General features: G+C 40.5%; 1 protein-coding gene across 5 annotated transcripts in view; it reads right to left on the reverse strand.

The window, feature by feature from the left end:
- AZIN1 (antizyme inhibitor 1) overlaps positions 1-14,080 on the reverse strand; it is a 29,694-nt gene extending 15,614 nt beyond the window's left edge. For 2 of the 5 annotated variants that reach the window (XM_008689227.2, XM_040625826.1), the window contains exons 1-2: positions 13,732-14,080; positions 9,381-9,518 (exon numbers count right to left, since the gene is read on the reverse strand). The gene's annotated coding sequence lies outside the window, so the exon portion shown is untranslated. Of the gene's footprint in view, positions 1-2,870; positions 3,050-9,380; positions 9,519-13,731 lie in introns of all 5 variants that reach the window. The other 3 variants (XM_040625827.1, XM_040625828.1, XM_008689226.2) reach the window with 3 other exon arrangements.
- Between the last annotated feature and the right edge of the window lie 862 nt (positions 14,081-14,942).

Below are 14,942 nucleotides of genomic sequence, written 5' to 3' on the forward strand. Positions count from 1 at the left end.
TAACAGTATTACCCCAATTTTAGAGGTGAAGACACTGAGGCACAGAACAATTAGTTAGCTCTAGAGATGCTGATGATCAAATTATGTTTAAAAGGAAAAAAATCTGTCTCCCGAGCACCCCCACCCTTAGAAAAGAGGATTCCTTTTTTAGAAACCCAACAGTAACTCTCAGTCTGATAGAGCTTTATCGCATTTCCATAATCAAGTAACCATTTCTCAGATAATATAAATTCCCATAGTTCTAATAATACACTAAATTTACATATGGTATGAAAACATCCTATTACACCTATTCATAGCCTTTTAGGCTTTGTAACTATTTTCTAGATTTTAGCTTTGCTGTTCCTTCTGTGTCTTTTGGCTAATTCTTAGGTAAACCCCAAATCTGAAATTATTTTTTCCTGGAATGCCTAGGTGGCTCAGTCGGTTAAGCGTCTGCCTTTGGCTCAGGTCATAATCCCAGGGTCCTGGGATAGAGTCCCACATCGGGCTCCTTGTTCAGCAGGGAGCCTGCTTCTCCTGCTTTGTGCTCTCTGACAAAATCTCTGAAATTATTTTTTCCTTTTTAAATCCATGTTACCAACAGTTTAACATGAAACAGTGTGCACCCATTTTAACAAACATATACATCTGCATAACCACTTCTATGAGCTTAAGTTCCCTCATGTCCCTTTTGCAGTAAATCCCCAAATCCACTTCAGCTAACCATTGAGCTGTCACTATAGATCAGACTTTTGTAGAGGTGAAAAAATTTTACAGTATAACCCAGGACCAAACTAAAATAGTTGACAAATAATGAATAACATGAATAAAAATATTGGAGGGGCGCCTGGGTGGCTCAGTCGTTAAGCATCTGCCTTTGGCTCGGGGCGTGATCCTGGGGTCCTGGGATCAAGCCCCGCATTGGACTCCGTGTTCTGCTGGGAGCCTGTTTCTTCCTCTCCCACTTCCCCCTGCTTGTGGTCCCTCTCTCGCTGGCTGTCTCTCTCTCTGTGTCAAATAAATAAATAATCTAAAATATATATATATATTGGAAAGCACGCCCTGCTTTAAGCACGGAATGCTTGTGAAATGGCTATTATTACCATCACTGAACTGTAATTCTCACTTCAAAAGTAACCATAGTGTTACCAATCCCTATTTGACTCACAAAAGGACTCTGATGGAAAAATAAAATTCATTTACTATATTGGCAGTACTTAACAAAAAGAATGAGGGACTAACACACCCAAACCACTAAAACAGATGTAGTACATGCAACATTGTTTGATTTCCTTAATTATACTGAGCACTGCAATAAAACTGTTAAACCAACACTAATAAAGCCTATACATAAAAGACAGTGGACATAAGTGAGCTCTATCTCAGTTTATCTTCTTGGATGGTCCCTGAAGGTTTTGATGCTCCCATAATTCCTAGCTGAGAATAGGTGCTAACAGGTGGACAAAGGAACTCACAACTCTTAAGAATGGAAAGTTCTTAAGCTTAGGATTGGCTTGTGACAGCAACAAACTCCTTCAAAGTGTTGAAAAAGACGGTCCATAGTTCACATTCTTAAAAGGAGCCCCAAAACAGTATACAAAAGTGACTCGCATATGAACGCAAAGCTCAACTGTCAGTTACTGTTAAAAACTAAATAAAAGTTATGCCCAGGAAAAACTAATACCTCTAAAGAATCTGCAAAACATAGACCTTCAGGAGAGAAATTTTCTAACACATTCTGAGCCAACAAACCCTTTGTTCAAATGAAATGTCACTTGGAAGCCCAAGACTTCCAACAACTGAAAAGGCTGAAGTAGGTGGTTATGGGTAGGCTGATTATTTCTTTCCTACCCCCAACATTGTACCTCAATCTCACTGAAAGAGTCCTAAAAAGTAGTTCATAATCATACATCCAGGAGCCTTTGCCTAATTTTCTTAACATGTTAGCAAAAAATATTTTAAAGCTCCACTATCTCAAAAGGGTTTATGTTCTACATTTCTGCCTCAAAGCACTAAAGTATTTTGCTTGTTTTCCAAGAAGCATTTAGTTACTTGGTGATGTTAAACCAAAAATCTAGGACATATACAGCATGTCCTATGGAACCAGAAAGAAAATCTAAGTGCGTATGTGCTGTGGGTGAGCAGAGTTTTGTATTGTATACCAGATCTGCGAAGTTAATCCACCAATTTTAAATACCACAGGGAATTTTCAGACACCTCTCCATTAAGAATGCACTCAAACCCAAGTAATGCCAAACTCACCCCGATGCTCCAATCCTGGGTGTTAATTTCCAACAGACACTGCACCATTTTTTATGGCTTATAAATCAGAAATGGGAGTGATTTACTGGCTCCAACACATTATGACCCACTACGTAGTATACTTTGGTGCTGCTGGACACTGAACTGTTTACATTAAACTTCAGAAAAATCTACTCTATGTAAATCTTAGATGTCCAAATGGAGCAAATTCATTTTTCATAAAAGCTCTGACATTTATTTTTTATCAACAGACACTAGAAGTATTCTCTACTTATAAGCCTTTAAGCCATGTTCATGACTGAACACCTTACCAATATATGGGGAAAGCAAGCTCAGCTTATTTCACACCAATAAAATTGCTGTAATCACAATACTACTTTGTAAGTAATTTCCTCTTAGATATTGCAGCTGGGAAGAAAAAAGTGTTTAACATTCCTTATTTACACTTTCATATTGGTGTTTTCTGATAACATTTTTTTTTTTTTTTAAATGAAAAGCTGCCAAAGAAACAAACGGCTCCAAAGAACTGCACACTGCTCCCTGGAGCCTTCCATGAGGCCGCTGAGTCCTCATGTTCACTGAGAGGGTAGCTCCAAGAGTAGTGGCTGCAGCAGCTGGGCACTTGCCTTGTTACACACCTGCTACAAAGGCTTCTATAGTTGATTGTACTTCAGAAGAAACTGATACATCTCTCAAATAATCACAAGATAATTCTGGCAGCAACAGCCCACTTGACACCAAGCTGGATGAATATGAGTCTTGGATTTCTGAAGTGAAGACCTCCCTGGAAGTAGAACAGGGAGAGCTGAAAGGTTGAGAGTACTGTTTCAGATACATGTAAGCAGGAAACCCAACCTTAATATATCAAACACTTTTCTAAAAGGACGTTTACCATTAAAGAATGAGAACTTGAAATATTTTGAAATTACAACCACTACTGTAAAGAAGCCTAAGAGCACTTTTTTTGTTTTTTAACATATGACTTGATGACTTAAAACTCAGCTCACAACTTTAACAATAGACACGATGCTGTCGAAGTCACCTCTGCATTCTATCTCTGACAGAAATGTTACTTACCACATAGAATACCTTTAGGAATAACTGGGCAAAAGAAATATTAGAAGAGGAGTCTCAAAGATGACTTTGGCATTATAGATGTGAGGCCTGGAGAAAGTTCAAACCACCAGAAACAGTGACAGGAAGCTACATACTGGAAATGGTAGGAAGTTCCAATAAATTGTGCGATGACTATGAGACCACATGGATTTTTGCCATACTGGACTAAAAATTAAGTGATGGATAACCATAACTTACACTGAGTACTTAGGATAATCAGGACAGATCTTGCTTCAATCAACAGTAAGTGGAAAGCCAGTAATGGCAATAAACACCCTTTAAGTTACTTCTCAGGTGATGAGGTGAAAAAAAAAAAAAGAAAAAGAATGAAAAAAAAAAAAAAAACCCAAACCCTGATTAACCCTAGAAAAAGAGTATTAAAGGTTACTGAAGAGTTATTTTAAAAGAGCAAGAATAGGAGATACATAAGGGTGGGAAAAAACCCGAAAGGAAATGAGCCCAACAGGCTGTTTCAAGTGCCTAGGCAAAGGCTGCCCCATGAAATGTCTCAAGATTCTGAAAATACATCTTAACGAGAAAACAAACCCAGGATTTTAATACCAATATACTTTTACATGTGGAACTGACAAGATTAGGCTCCCTTCAAAAAATCTGTGTTGACTATTTGATGTGAAGGCTAATTTTTTCTGGAAGAAGTATATGTACCTCACACAAGTAAAAATACTTAAATCCCCTTTGGTAATTAAGATGCAGTAACATTAAAGATAACTACCATAATATGACGTGAACAGGAAATATATAGCTGTATTAATCCTAAGCTTTCTGAGATTTCCTGGTATAGTATAGGGAATAACTCTTTAAACAAATGCACTTTATTACTATTTTGATTACCTTATACGGCACATCTCATTGTCACCTCTCCAAGAAGAAAGATTATATAAAACACACGTGCAATACAATGGCTGCAGCAAATACTAGGTTAAGAAACAGAATACCTTAGAAGTCCTATACTATACACCTTTCCCAGGTGGCAGTGGTTGCATGTCCCCTAGAATAAGCATGTTCATGCTTTTCTAACCACTTTCCCTTGTTATTTAATAGTTTTATTGTTCTATATGCCCCTAAAACCTCAGTTTTACTGGTTTTGAACTATAACTAGCTTCCCTGTTATTCATCTACCATGGCTGACTTCTGTTCAACTTTATAGTCTCCATTCAGCCATGCAGATAGATATGACAGGAATCCATTAATCTTCACTGCTGTGTAGTATTTTGTGTAGATATACATTTATATATCTGAACTGGATCCATGGGTTACCTCCCACATTACTTATCATATTAATTATGACAGAACTTCTGTTATTTATATACCTAATAGGCAGTGCTATTCAAACTATGGCCTGCAAACTAGCTGATTCAGAAGTTAAGAACCAAACAGTACACTACTTTACACTGTGGTACAAGAGCCCAGCTTGCTGACTGGCAGTTCAGGTAGCACTGGTTTAGGGCTACATAGAACTGCTAGGTTTTTAGTGAAGAATGGTCTTCAACTCTTTTGCTCATTTTTCCTTTTTTTTTTTTACTTGCAGGAGCTCTTCATGAATTTAGGATAGCAAATACCTCATTTTGAGGATGGTTTGGGGATCATTTTTGTTACAGTGTCCATGTTGAACATACTAAGACCCCTTCCTACTTCTGGTCATGCCAAAGAGAATACATTGACCATGTTGAACCTGGATAAGAAGGTATAATATTTAGGAGCTCTTTATAAATTGGGCATCAGAGGATCCTTGCAGCAAAAAGAACTAGGTGAAAAGTCATATATTCAACATAAACCTAATACTGTCTGCATAAGCACATAAACCATACTAGGGAGTTCCATCCTAAGAGCATGGTAAAGAACTCAGCAAAAACAACAAAAAAGGATTCAGCTAAAATATAAAATTGAAAAGCCCCTATAAGTTAAAGAAGTTTTATTAAATATAAGGAGAAAGAAGAGAACGTGCAATTTCTTACGATTCTTAATCGATGTTTTAAGATTATCACGGCTACTTATGTTCACAGAATACCTGAGAGCAATGCTGTCCAAGAATTCTCTGTGATAACTGAAATTTTATCACTGCCCAAAAATAGCCAATAGCCACATATAGCTCCCCAGCACTCACAATGTGGCTTATGCAACTGAGAACCGAATTTTAAATTTTACTTAGTTTTAACTTTTAAAATTCAAATAGCCACCTGGCTAGTGGCTACTGTACTGAACAAAGCAGTGCTGGAGGATGCTATTTTCATAAGCAATTTTAAACTTCTAAGGAACATGTCCACACACATTACAGATTAAAAATGTCCCCGCCTCCAAATAACTTTGTTCAACATAACAAAGATCAATTCACAAGTTTGCAAAGTTAAGACTGTAGGGGCACAAAAAGTAACAAACCCCATAGCAAGTTCAGAAGAGAGATTTAAAATGTGTTTACATAAGATAATGAAGAAAAGGCAGAAAGTTCAGAGAGAAGCATTTGAAATTAATTTGTTATCTTGGGTCCTTCTCCAAGTCAATTAGTTATAAGCATTTAAGACCTCATGGTGGCTGAGTATGGCCCAGGCAGGCTGAACAGTCTAATCCTTGTAACTCAGTATGCTACACAAATATTTTCTATTCATGCCATAACATTCTTCACATTATTCATCGGAATAGAGAAAAGGATGGCTAAATCTCTACTTCAGTTAGCTTGTGACAAATTGCTTAAGTGTACAAAGATGACCCTGGAATGGAGGTGAAGGACAAAAAAAATATCAGTTTCCTAAGCCTTACCAATGTGAGAGCACTTCACTTCCAACAGCCTCCTTAGGCTTCTCTGAACAATGGCCAGCGTAGAACAGCCTTCTATTTACCTAGATTTTATATAGTTTATAAGGTACAAATACCCCATTTACTCCTAATTGGAATTAAGTGTCTCAGAATTTTGGGAAGAGAGGGGAAGTCTCAAAAACACTGAAATAAGACCACGCAAAGGGAATGTAATGGAACACAAAAATTGGTAGCCATTATTAATCCTCCTGGCTCAACTGTCTTTTGTAATAAATGCAAGAACCATTTTATCCCCTTTAAAAACTGGTCTATACTGCTTTCCAATCTTTTTGGCCCTCCCAGAAAAGATCCCAAATTTGTCCAAAGAAAAAAAGCCATGTTCCCCAAACACTGTTTTATTCATTAACATATCTTCACATTGAGCTGTAGGGAATACTTTCCTGCTAATTTACACCAGCAGTGAGGAACCATCAAATACTACTTTATGTATGCCAAGGGATACACATACTTTAAAAACTGTGTATTTCAAGGATAGCAGTTTTATTCACGTTTTTTGTTTTTTTGTTTTTTGGGTCAGAGAGCACCAACAACCATTAATGAATGTTCTGTTGAATTTGTCTGCATTCACAGAATCTGTAAATTATCCAAACTAAATTTTCTCCATAGTAAATCAAAAACCTGACTTTACTACTGACAACAGCAAAACATGAGAAAATACTAGTAAATTCATACAGAACATTTTTTCCCTAGTTAAAATAATTCCAATTTAGTTAGGGCATATGTAAATATCACCAATTAGGAAACAAAACAGGAATATTTAAAATGCTGATGATTCTTATGAAGTTCCTACACGATCAACTAATGACAACCACGTAAAATATTTTAGACAAATTTTAAAAGCCCATTTAAACCACTCAATTCCTTGAAACCTACTTCTAGATTTAGATACAACTTATTAAAAAGTATATGGTAATGATTAATTCAATCTGACTTCATCACCAGATCTGCTAATAAAAAGTAGTTGGTTAGAAGAGATTTGTTTTCTGGAAAGGACTATTTAAATTTTTTCCATTAGGCTAATTTATTAATTCTAAAACAGCGACAGCTAAAATAACTTGAGAATCTAGCCNGGGGGGGGGGGAATGACCACACCATCATAAAGGCCTAAGGAACTTTTTTAAAGGCATTCAAAAGCTTTTCCACAATTACAGGACCTTCATTAATCTTAGATAATACTAGTGTTACAACAAGTGTTAAAAATCTTTATAGTGCTCATATATTACATCATATACATACTCCAAAGAGAAGTTTTCAAAGAAAAACTCTCGTTATGTAAGCAACTACCCAAGTTTCCAAATACTTAATGAACTATCTCAAAATTCAGATGGTTACCTGATTTAAAAACCTAACTTTGAAGAGAAATCCTAGAGCTTAGACCACTTGTACAGAACTAGTGGAATATTACACTATTCAAATAGAGTTCACAGGGCTATATGCTTTGTATTGCCAAGTGTTTTCCACAAAGGCCAGTGTGTTAAGCCCTTTTAATGACTCTGGTTTTCCAAACAGTATTGTTGCTCCACAGGATTTTAATGTCCAGTACAACAAACTCCTACTGATATCTAAGGACATTTCTGGAATGTAGAACTTTCTCTTGCCATTTCTACTAATTCTAGTCAAGAACCTTCGGAGTCAATCTTTTCTGAATTTAAAATTTCTCAGATTTCAGAATGGTACTATAGTACACATACTTTGTATATATATAACATTCTCCAAGAGGCCAAGCTAACACCCTGTAATCATAATATGAGGGGGAAATATCAGATATATTGGAAACAGAACAGATGACTATCAAAAATTAAGAGATAACTGACTTGGTACTGAGATGGCAGCAACAATGCTTCTCTTTACTATTCATACAAGCCACTTGGTTAAAATGCAGCTTGAGTCAGGTTTGGGTGGGGCTGAGATTCTGCATTTCTGTTACAGATGACGCTAAAATCCCAAAACCCACACTACATTAACAAGGGGTGCATAATACACTCAAAAATGAAAAATCATTGTTATCAGTTTAGGGCTAAAGGAACTGTTTATAGTTATGACTTAAAAAATAAGCAGTTTGCTCAAACTCACATAGCTAGGAGAAAGCCAGTATGAGAAATCTTCCAGTTGGGTTTCTGCCAGAACTTCCAGGAAATCCTATTAAACTGTTTATTTTCTCTTCTCTTTAGCCTTGCAAATGTGTTGAAAAGGTCTGCTTTAACTTACTTTAATTAGATAGAAAAACATTTTTATTTGATAGAATCTATTTAACATCAGACTATAGGAACACTAAATTGATACCATAAACTTTCCTGAAAATTTCAATTATTTCCTCCAAGTGTCTGGACAACTTAGAAACATCCAAACCTCAAAACCTAAATTTCAATAGCAAGAAACCTATCATAAATTTTTAAAAAATTATACAAATCTAGCAGCACAAATTCAAAGAACAGTTTACTATAGAATTATATTTTGCACAGAGTTTTACATACAGTCAAAATTTATCCAAGAAAATCTGTTCAGAAAGTGACATGGTGGGAGACATACATACATCTCTCAATAAGTCCTCTAAAAACAACCAATTTTTCCCCACCAGCTGAGTATCCTATAAAGTCATTTTATGAAACAATTTTAAACTCTAGTGATCACATTATACCTGGCAAGATGCTCAAACCTAGAAAGCAGGAAGATTCACCTCTTACATCCCATATTATGGGGTACATAGCTTCAGTGAGTCGGTGAGTGGAATGAAGAACAGAATCTTTTGCTCTATTTAAATGTCTCTTTTTTCTGATTAAGCCCAAATATTTAAAAATTCACCAAGTTAAACAGTTGAATGATGGAATAAACCACTGCCTACACCTTGAATTAAAAACAAAAATACAAAATCTTTCCAACTTATATTAAAACCTGGACTAGTAGGATTTCCTAAAACTTGGGCTTGTGGTATGTACTTAAGTATAACAACACTTGTTATGTACTCAAAATAAATGAAGTGATCCAATCATTGGTAAACAATGCATACAAAACTGAATCAGTATACCCGTAACTGTCAAGCCTTTATTTTAGAACTCTTAAAAGAGCTCTAAGAGTCACTTCACTTTAAGAGATAAGTATACTTTCAAGTTTTGAAAAACACCGAGCAACAAAAACTCTCCTTTATTTCAATCTTACAAGACCCCCAGCTTAGATGTGAAAATACTTACATGGACAAGTTAGGAGATGGAACCCCCCTATCATCAGCTAGGTTCCCAAGGTGGCTCAGCGTTGAAGTCGAACTGCTCTCTATACAGCACTTCTCCTAGGCCCTCTGGGTAGTTGTATACTTGGTCAGAAAGTTCGCCCTAAAGAATGAAACAGAAGTAGTAGTAAATAGTCCTAAGTTAAAAAAAAAAAAAAAAGTTGAAGCAGATTAAACTGATTTAAATATTAACTGTAGTAATAAATTTCAGTTTTAAAGAGTGTTTCATTAGTCACATTACACTAATGTTTTCAAAGGGTTCACCAAAGCACTTTTTTCTGTAGTAAAAACTTCCAAGCTGCTATAGTACGATATTCACAGGGCCTGGTCCCTTACCAACTTGCTTTATCTACCCACTCAGTTTCCAGCCTTCATCTAATTTCATTTTCACTTTTATTTATCCTTCAAAAACCCGCATTTCTAAGTGGCCTAAAATTGAAAATTTCCAAGTACCCTTTATCAACCTGATGTATAATGTTCTGGCATGATCTGCAATCTGGAACTACCCAGAACATTTCTTTTACTCTCCAAATTCCAAGTTCTTTACTTAAAGTGTAAAACCTTACTACATACCAAAAAGATCTATGACTTAGCTGATACATCATGTATGTGAAATAACACTCGATAGCTGCTTTGTACATTAGGCAAGGAACTTAAGGTTTACACCTCTCTTCCTTATACCTTAACCTACCTAGACTTAAGTCTATAATCACTAGAACAACATACAAATGTGAAAAGAGCTTAGCATATTACAAAATACTACGTTTTAGCAATGGTTATTACCTATTATGGTTTGCTTGGATCGACTTCTCACCTCTAACTGCTGTATCTATACTTCTAATCATACTTAGGTGGTTGCTACTTTAAAGCAATATAACCTGACAGCATTTGCTAAAAAGGGTGATAAGGAGGAAACCAGAAAAATGATGAAACTAGAAATTAGAATGTTAAGAATCAGAGAAATTTCAGAAGTACTCTAGGCATCTCTAAAGCATTTCAAAAAAATAAAAATAAAATAAAAATAAAGCATCTCTCATCTCCACCAGGATAGAAGCATCCTTGTGGTTCTTTCAACCTACTAGGAGAATCTGCTCACACTCTTAAAATGAGTCAAGAACCCATACCAACATGTAACGGTGATTATAACCTTACATTAGATTCCAAATGATGCACTCCAACAAAACAAAGATTTTGATTCTTCCCACACCAAAATAATTTTAAAAATAAATTAAAAGCTGACTCATGCTGGAGACAGAGACAGAGTTTATTTTCAATTATCCTAAGGAATAGGATAATTATCCTGGGTGAGACACTCTCATCTCCCTTCCCCCATCTATCCACACAGCTATTTTGCTTAATGCAACCCAAGTGCAGAGATGTAAAAGGTTAAGAATATTAAACTTCAGACATTCAAAAATGTTCTTCAGCATGATCCCTAAAACATTTCCATCTAACAAAAAGATACTAATAGGAAATGAAGTCCCTAAAATATGAAGGGCACGTTTTAGTAAAATAAAAGGGGTACACAGGGTTAAGAGGGCCATTTACACACAGAATAGAATTATTTGTACAGTTAAAATAAACCATAAGGAAATTAAATGAAAATGTGGAGAAAAGGAGGTACAGGAAAAGGTAATTATTCTCATTTAGAATGCAATGTGTAAATCTGTTGGATTATGCACAACATTGTGATCTAGTTCTTTAACTGAAGAGAATGTCTCTTGCTACATCTAGGTGAACGAGCATAGGTAGAACTAGTCCTGACTGGTCAGCTACAGGTCACTACCCCCCCCCCAACACACAAACCCAAAACCCTCCCATCACTTTTATAGTTACTACCCCAAAGCCTAGTAGCCCCAAATTATCAGTATTTCTCTGAATGACACATATCAAATGCCTTTACCAATGACTTTCAAAGTTGCCATGTGGTATTCTTTCCAAAACCCCCAAACTTCAGTCTAATTATGAGAAAAAATATCAGATAAGCCAAACTGGGCGACATTCTACTGAATATCTGGCCAATACTTCTCCAGGCTGTCAAGGACATGACAAACTAGGTTAAGAAGCTATCATAGATCTGAGACAACTGGGGAAGACACGGCAACTGAACGTAATGTGGTACCCTGGATTATCCTGGAACAAAAAAGGACATTAAAAAACTGATGAAATTCAAATTAAGTCTGCAGTTTAGTTAATAGTAACGCATCAAAATCACTTTTAGTTTTGACAAATGCACCACAGTAAGATGCTAATAATAATGTGAACTGGGTGAGAAGTACACAGCTCTGTACTACCTTTGCAACTTTTCTATAAGTCTAAAATTATTCCAAAACAGTTTATTTTATAAACTCAGGCAAAGTATTCACATAATGGACTACCACTGAGGAATAAAAGTAACAACCTACTGACATGTGTACCACAGATGAATATCAAAAACCTGCTGAGTTATATAGCCTTTTATACAAAATAATGCTGAACAGTATAATTCCATTTACATGGAAGTTCTGGGATAGACGGAACTAATCTATGGTTTTAAAAAAAATCAGAATCCTGGTTGCCTCTGGAAGGGGGGAGGGGGAGATGGCATTTGAAGGTGCAAAGGGAGTTTCTGGGGTGAGGGCAACGCTCCATATCTTGCTCAGTTTGCATTACACAACTCTATTTTTTTGTCAAAACTCATAAAATGATACACTTAAATCTGTGCATTTTACATGAATATTATCCAAAGGTTTTTTTTTTTTTAAAGGAATAAACAGTATTAAACTATGATACGGGCTTATGAACTGAAGTCAGAAGGGTAAAGCGTTCTGGCGTCTCCAATTTTGAAATACATGGAAAAATGAGATGAATTGATGAAAGGATAGCAGGATGGCAAATAAAGCAAAATGCTGTTAAATGCATCTAGGAGAGGGTACAATTCTTTCGCCTTCTCTATATGGTTGGAAATGTATAAATTAAACCTGAATGGCAAAAGAGAAGTCACTGATTACTTGATCACTGCACCGACTGTATCACATTTAATCACTAGGAGCCTATCTTTCCTACTAAATGTAAACTCCTCGGGGCTTCTGTTGTCTTCATGGCCAGCATCTGCACTCTCACATTTGTAAAAAATTAAAAGATTAGGGCCTTGCCCGACAATCATTAGCCGTATCTCTGCCAGGTTCGTCCCATCAACTCTTTCCCATCACAGAGCACTTCTCTCTCCCTCAAGACTCCTTAGGTTCCCACCCAAGCTGTGGGCTGAAAGGTGGAAACACCACGGAACAGAAAACATCTGAACAGATCCAAGATGCCACCACAAAACCCAGTTAAATCTGAACATCATGGGGCTGTAAACTGTGTACCCGCCTTCAGGTTTCCGAGCCAGCAGTGTAGCCCAAGAAACATACACCCTCAAGAAATATTTTGGGCTAGAGTTAAAACACGTCACCATCATTCCTGCTGGCAGTCAAAATAGCACTTGATAAGCCACCTAAGCCTACCGTTCTCCCTCTCACTGCCCAGGAATCGTGGCACGGACGGGGAAACGAAGCCATGGTGACTAATCCTCAGGCTCCAGGAGGTGACTGGGGTGAGTGAAGGCGACTTGGCCCAATCAGGAGCGCCGCAGGAGGCGGAGCAGCAGCCCCGAGGCTTCCAGAAGGGGCCAAAGGCCTCTCCCTCGCTACCTGACACCGGGGCTTCCCTGCCTCCGGGCCCCGAGTGGCGTCAACTTTCCTCCACCAGAGGGGGACCGCACTCCCCGCACCCCCAAGAACCCGTCCTCCTCCGGCAGCTGTCAGAGGAGGCCGCCGCCAGACCCGCCCCGCTCCCATTCATAAGGCCCCAGCCGTTGCAGCCCTTCGCGCCGCCTGCGGGGATACCGGGGGCGACGGCGCGACCGGGCTCCGGGCCGGGGCTGCGGGACCAAGGCCCCTCAGGGCTGCGGCTCGGCCCCCTCCCCGGAAACAGCAATGCACCACGGGAGAGGGGTGGGGGCCGCACGCCGCCAGGAGACTACGCCGACCCCCGGCGGAGACCCCCGCGAGCGCCCCCACACGCACACGCCCCCTCGCTTTAACCGTGGCGGCTCCTGCTCCGTCGAGCGGCAGGCGGCAGCCTGAGGGCCCCGAAGCGCGCCCTCCACCCCAGCCCGCCGCCGCCGCCGCGGAGGGACCGACCGCCACCACACACACCGTCGTCCGCCATGTTCGAGGCAGCCGGCCGTGGGGCGCTGTGGGGCCGCCGGCCGGGCGGCGGGGCCCAGCCGGCAGACACCTGGCAGCTCCCCGAGGCCGGCCCCGCGCCCCCGCGCCCCTCGGGTCGGTACTCACGTGAGATAACGGCCCAAAGAGTCGGGTAAAGCGTCTTCTCTTTTTCGGCGGAATTTTTAAAGAGGGATGTGGTTACCTTGAGCAGAAATACCCAAGGCGGCCTGGGCCATAGGCTGCGGGGACGACGTGGGGGAAAAAGCGCGGCACCGACACCAGCTGTGGAGCAGTGGCGGCGGCGGCCGAAAGGAGAAATAGAACAACAGCGCGAGTAAAAGAAGAATGGCGAGGACTGGGTGGGGAGAGGATTCGGCCTCGTCACACTGCAGAGCCGAAGAACGAGAAAGGATGAGAAGAGGCAGAGAAGGTGGAAAAAAAGGAAACACTGCAGCCGAACGAAAAGCCAGAGAGTGTGGGAAGGCGGCGCCGGCGACGCCAGTATTTATGGTAAGGGGGCGGGGTCTGGTGACGTCACAGCCGGCCGGGCCGCCGCGCGAGCGGGGCGGAGCCGGGCTGCGGCCTGGGGCGAAGGGAGGGAGCGGAAGAGAAAGGCGTGAGACAGGGACGAGGGACTAGGGACAGGGCGTGGGGGGGCGAAAGGGGGCGGGGCAGGACGGGCGACCCCGGTTGCAGGTGCCGACCGCCTGGTGGCTTCCCGCCCTCCCACGGGCCGCAGGTCCTCCGCCCGCGGAGCTCTTGGCGCGCGGACGGGGGCGGTCGAGGGAAAAGGGACGCGACTGGGCCGGAGCGCAGCGTCGTCCCGCGCCTCCACCCCTCAGGCGCCTACGCTCAAGCTTGTCGCTGGCCCCGGCGCAGGGAGAGTTGGGCCGGCTCTCTGCCGGCCAAGACGCCGGGAGTTGTACTGGGCCAGGGGCGGCGGCACGCGTGCACTGCCTGGAGAGGCTGTAAGGGAGGCCTGTGAAGGTCTTCGCCGGAACACCCCCCTCCAGAGCACTACGCTTTTTGAGGGTTCCACAGGCTATGCCTGGGGACTGCCCGCCCAGGCTGAGGTTTCTGCGCCCGCGGGATACCGCGCTCCTTTATGGAAACGAGTTCCTAATGGCCGTGATGGGTGGGCCCAGTGCTGGTGAGGTTACAGAGCCTCGTGACCGCGTGAAAATGTCCCCAGTGCTCGTATGTTACAATATGATGCAGTAGGAATTTTTTTTAAGGAATGTGGCCTCTGTGTCCTCATTTAAAGGGTTGGTGCAGTCACACCGAGTCCTTATTAATGAAGGACCAGTGTTGGAGAGGGGATTATTGATGTTATAAAC

This window comes from Ursus maritimus, unplaced genomic scaffold (assembly GCF_017311325.1).
Source record: "Ursus maritimus isolate PB19 unplaced genomic scaffold, ASM1731132v1 scaffold_9, whole genome shotgun sequence".
Lineage (NCBI taxonomy): Eukaryota > Metazoa > Chordata > Mammalia > Carnivora > Ursidae > Ursus > Ursus maritimus.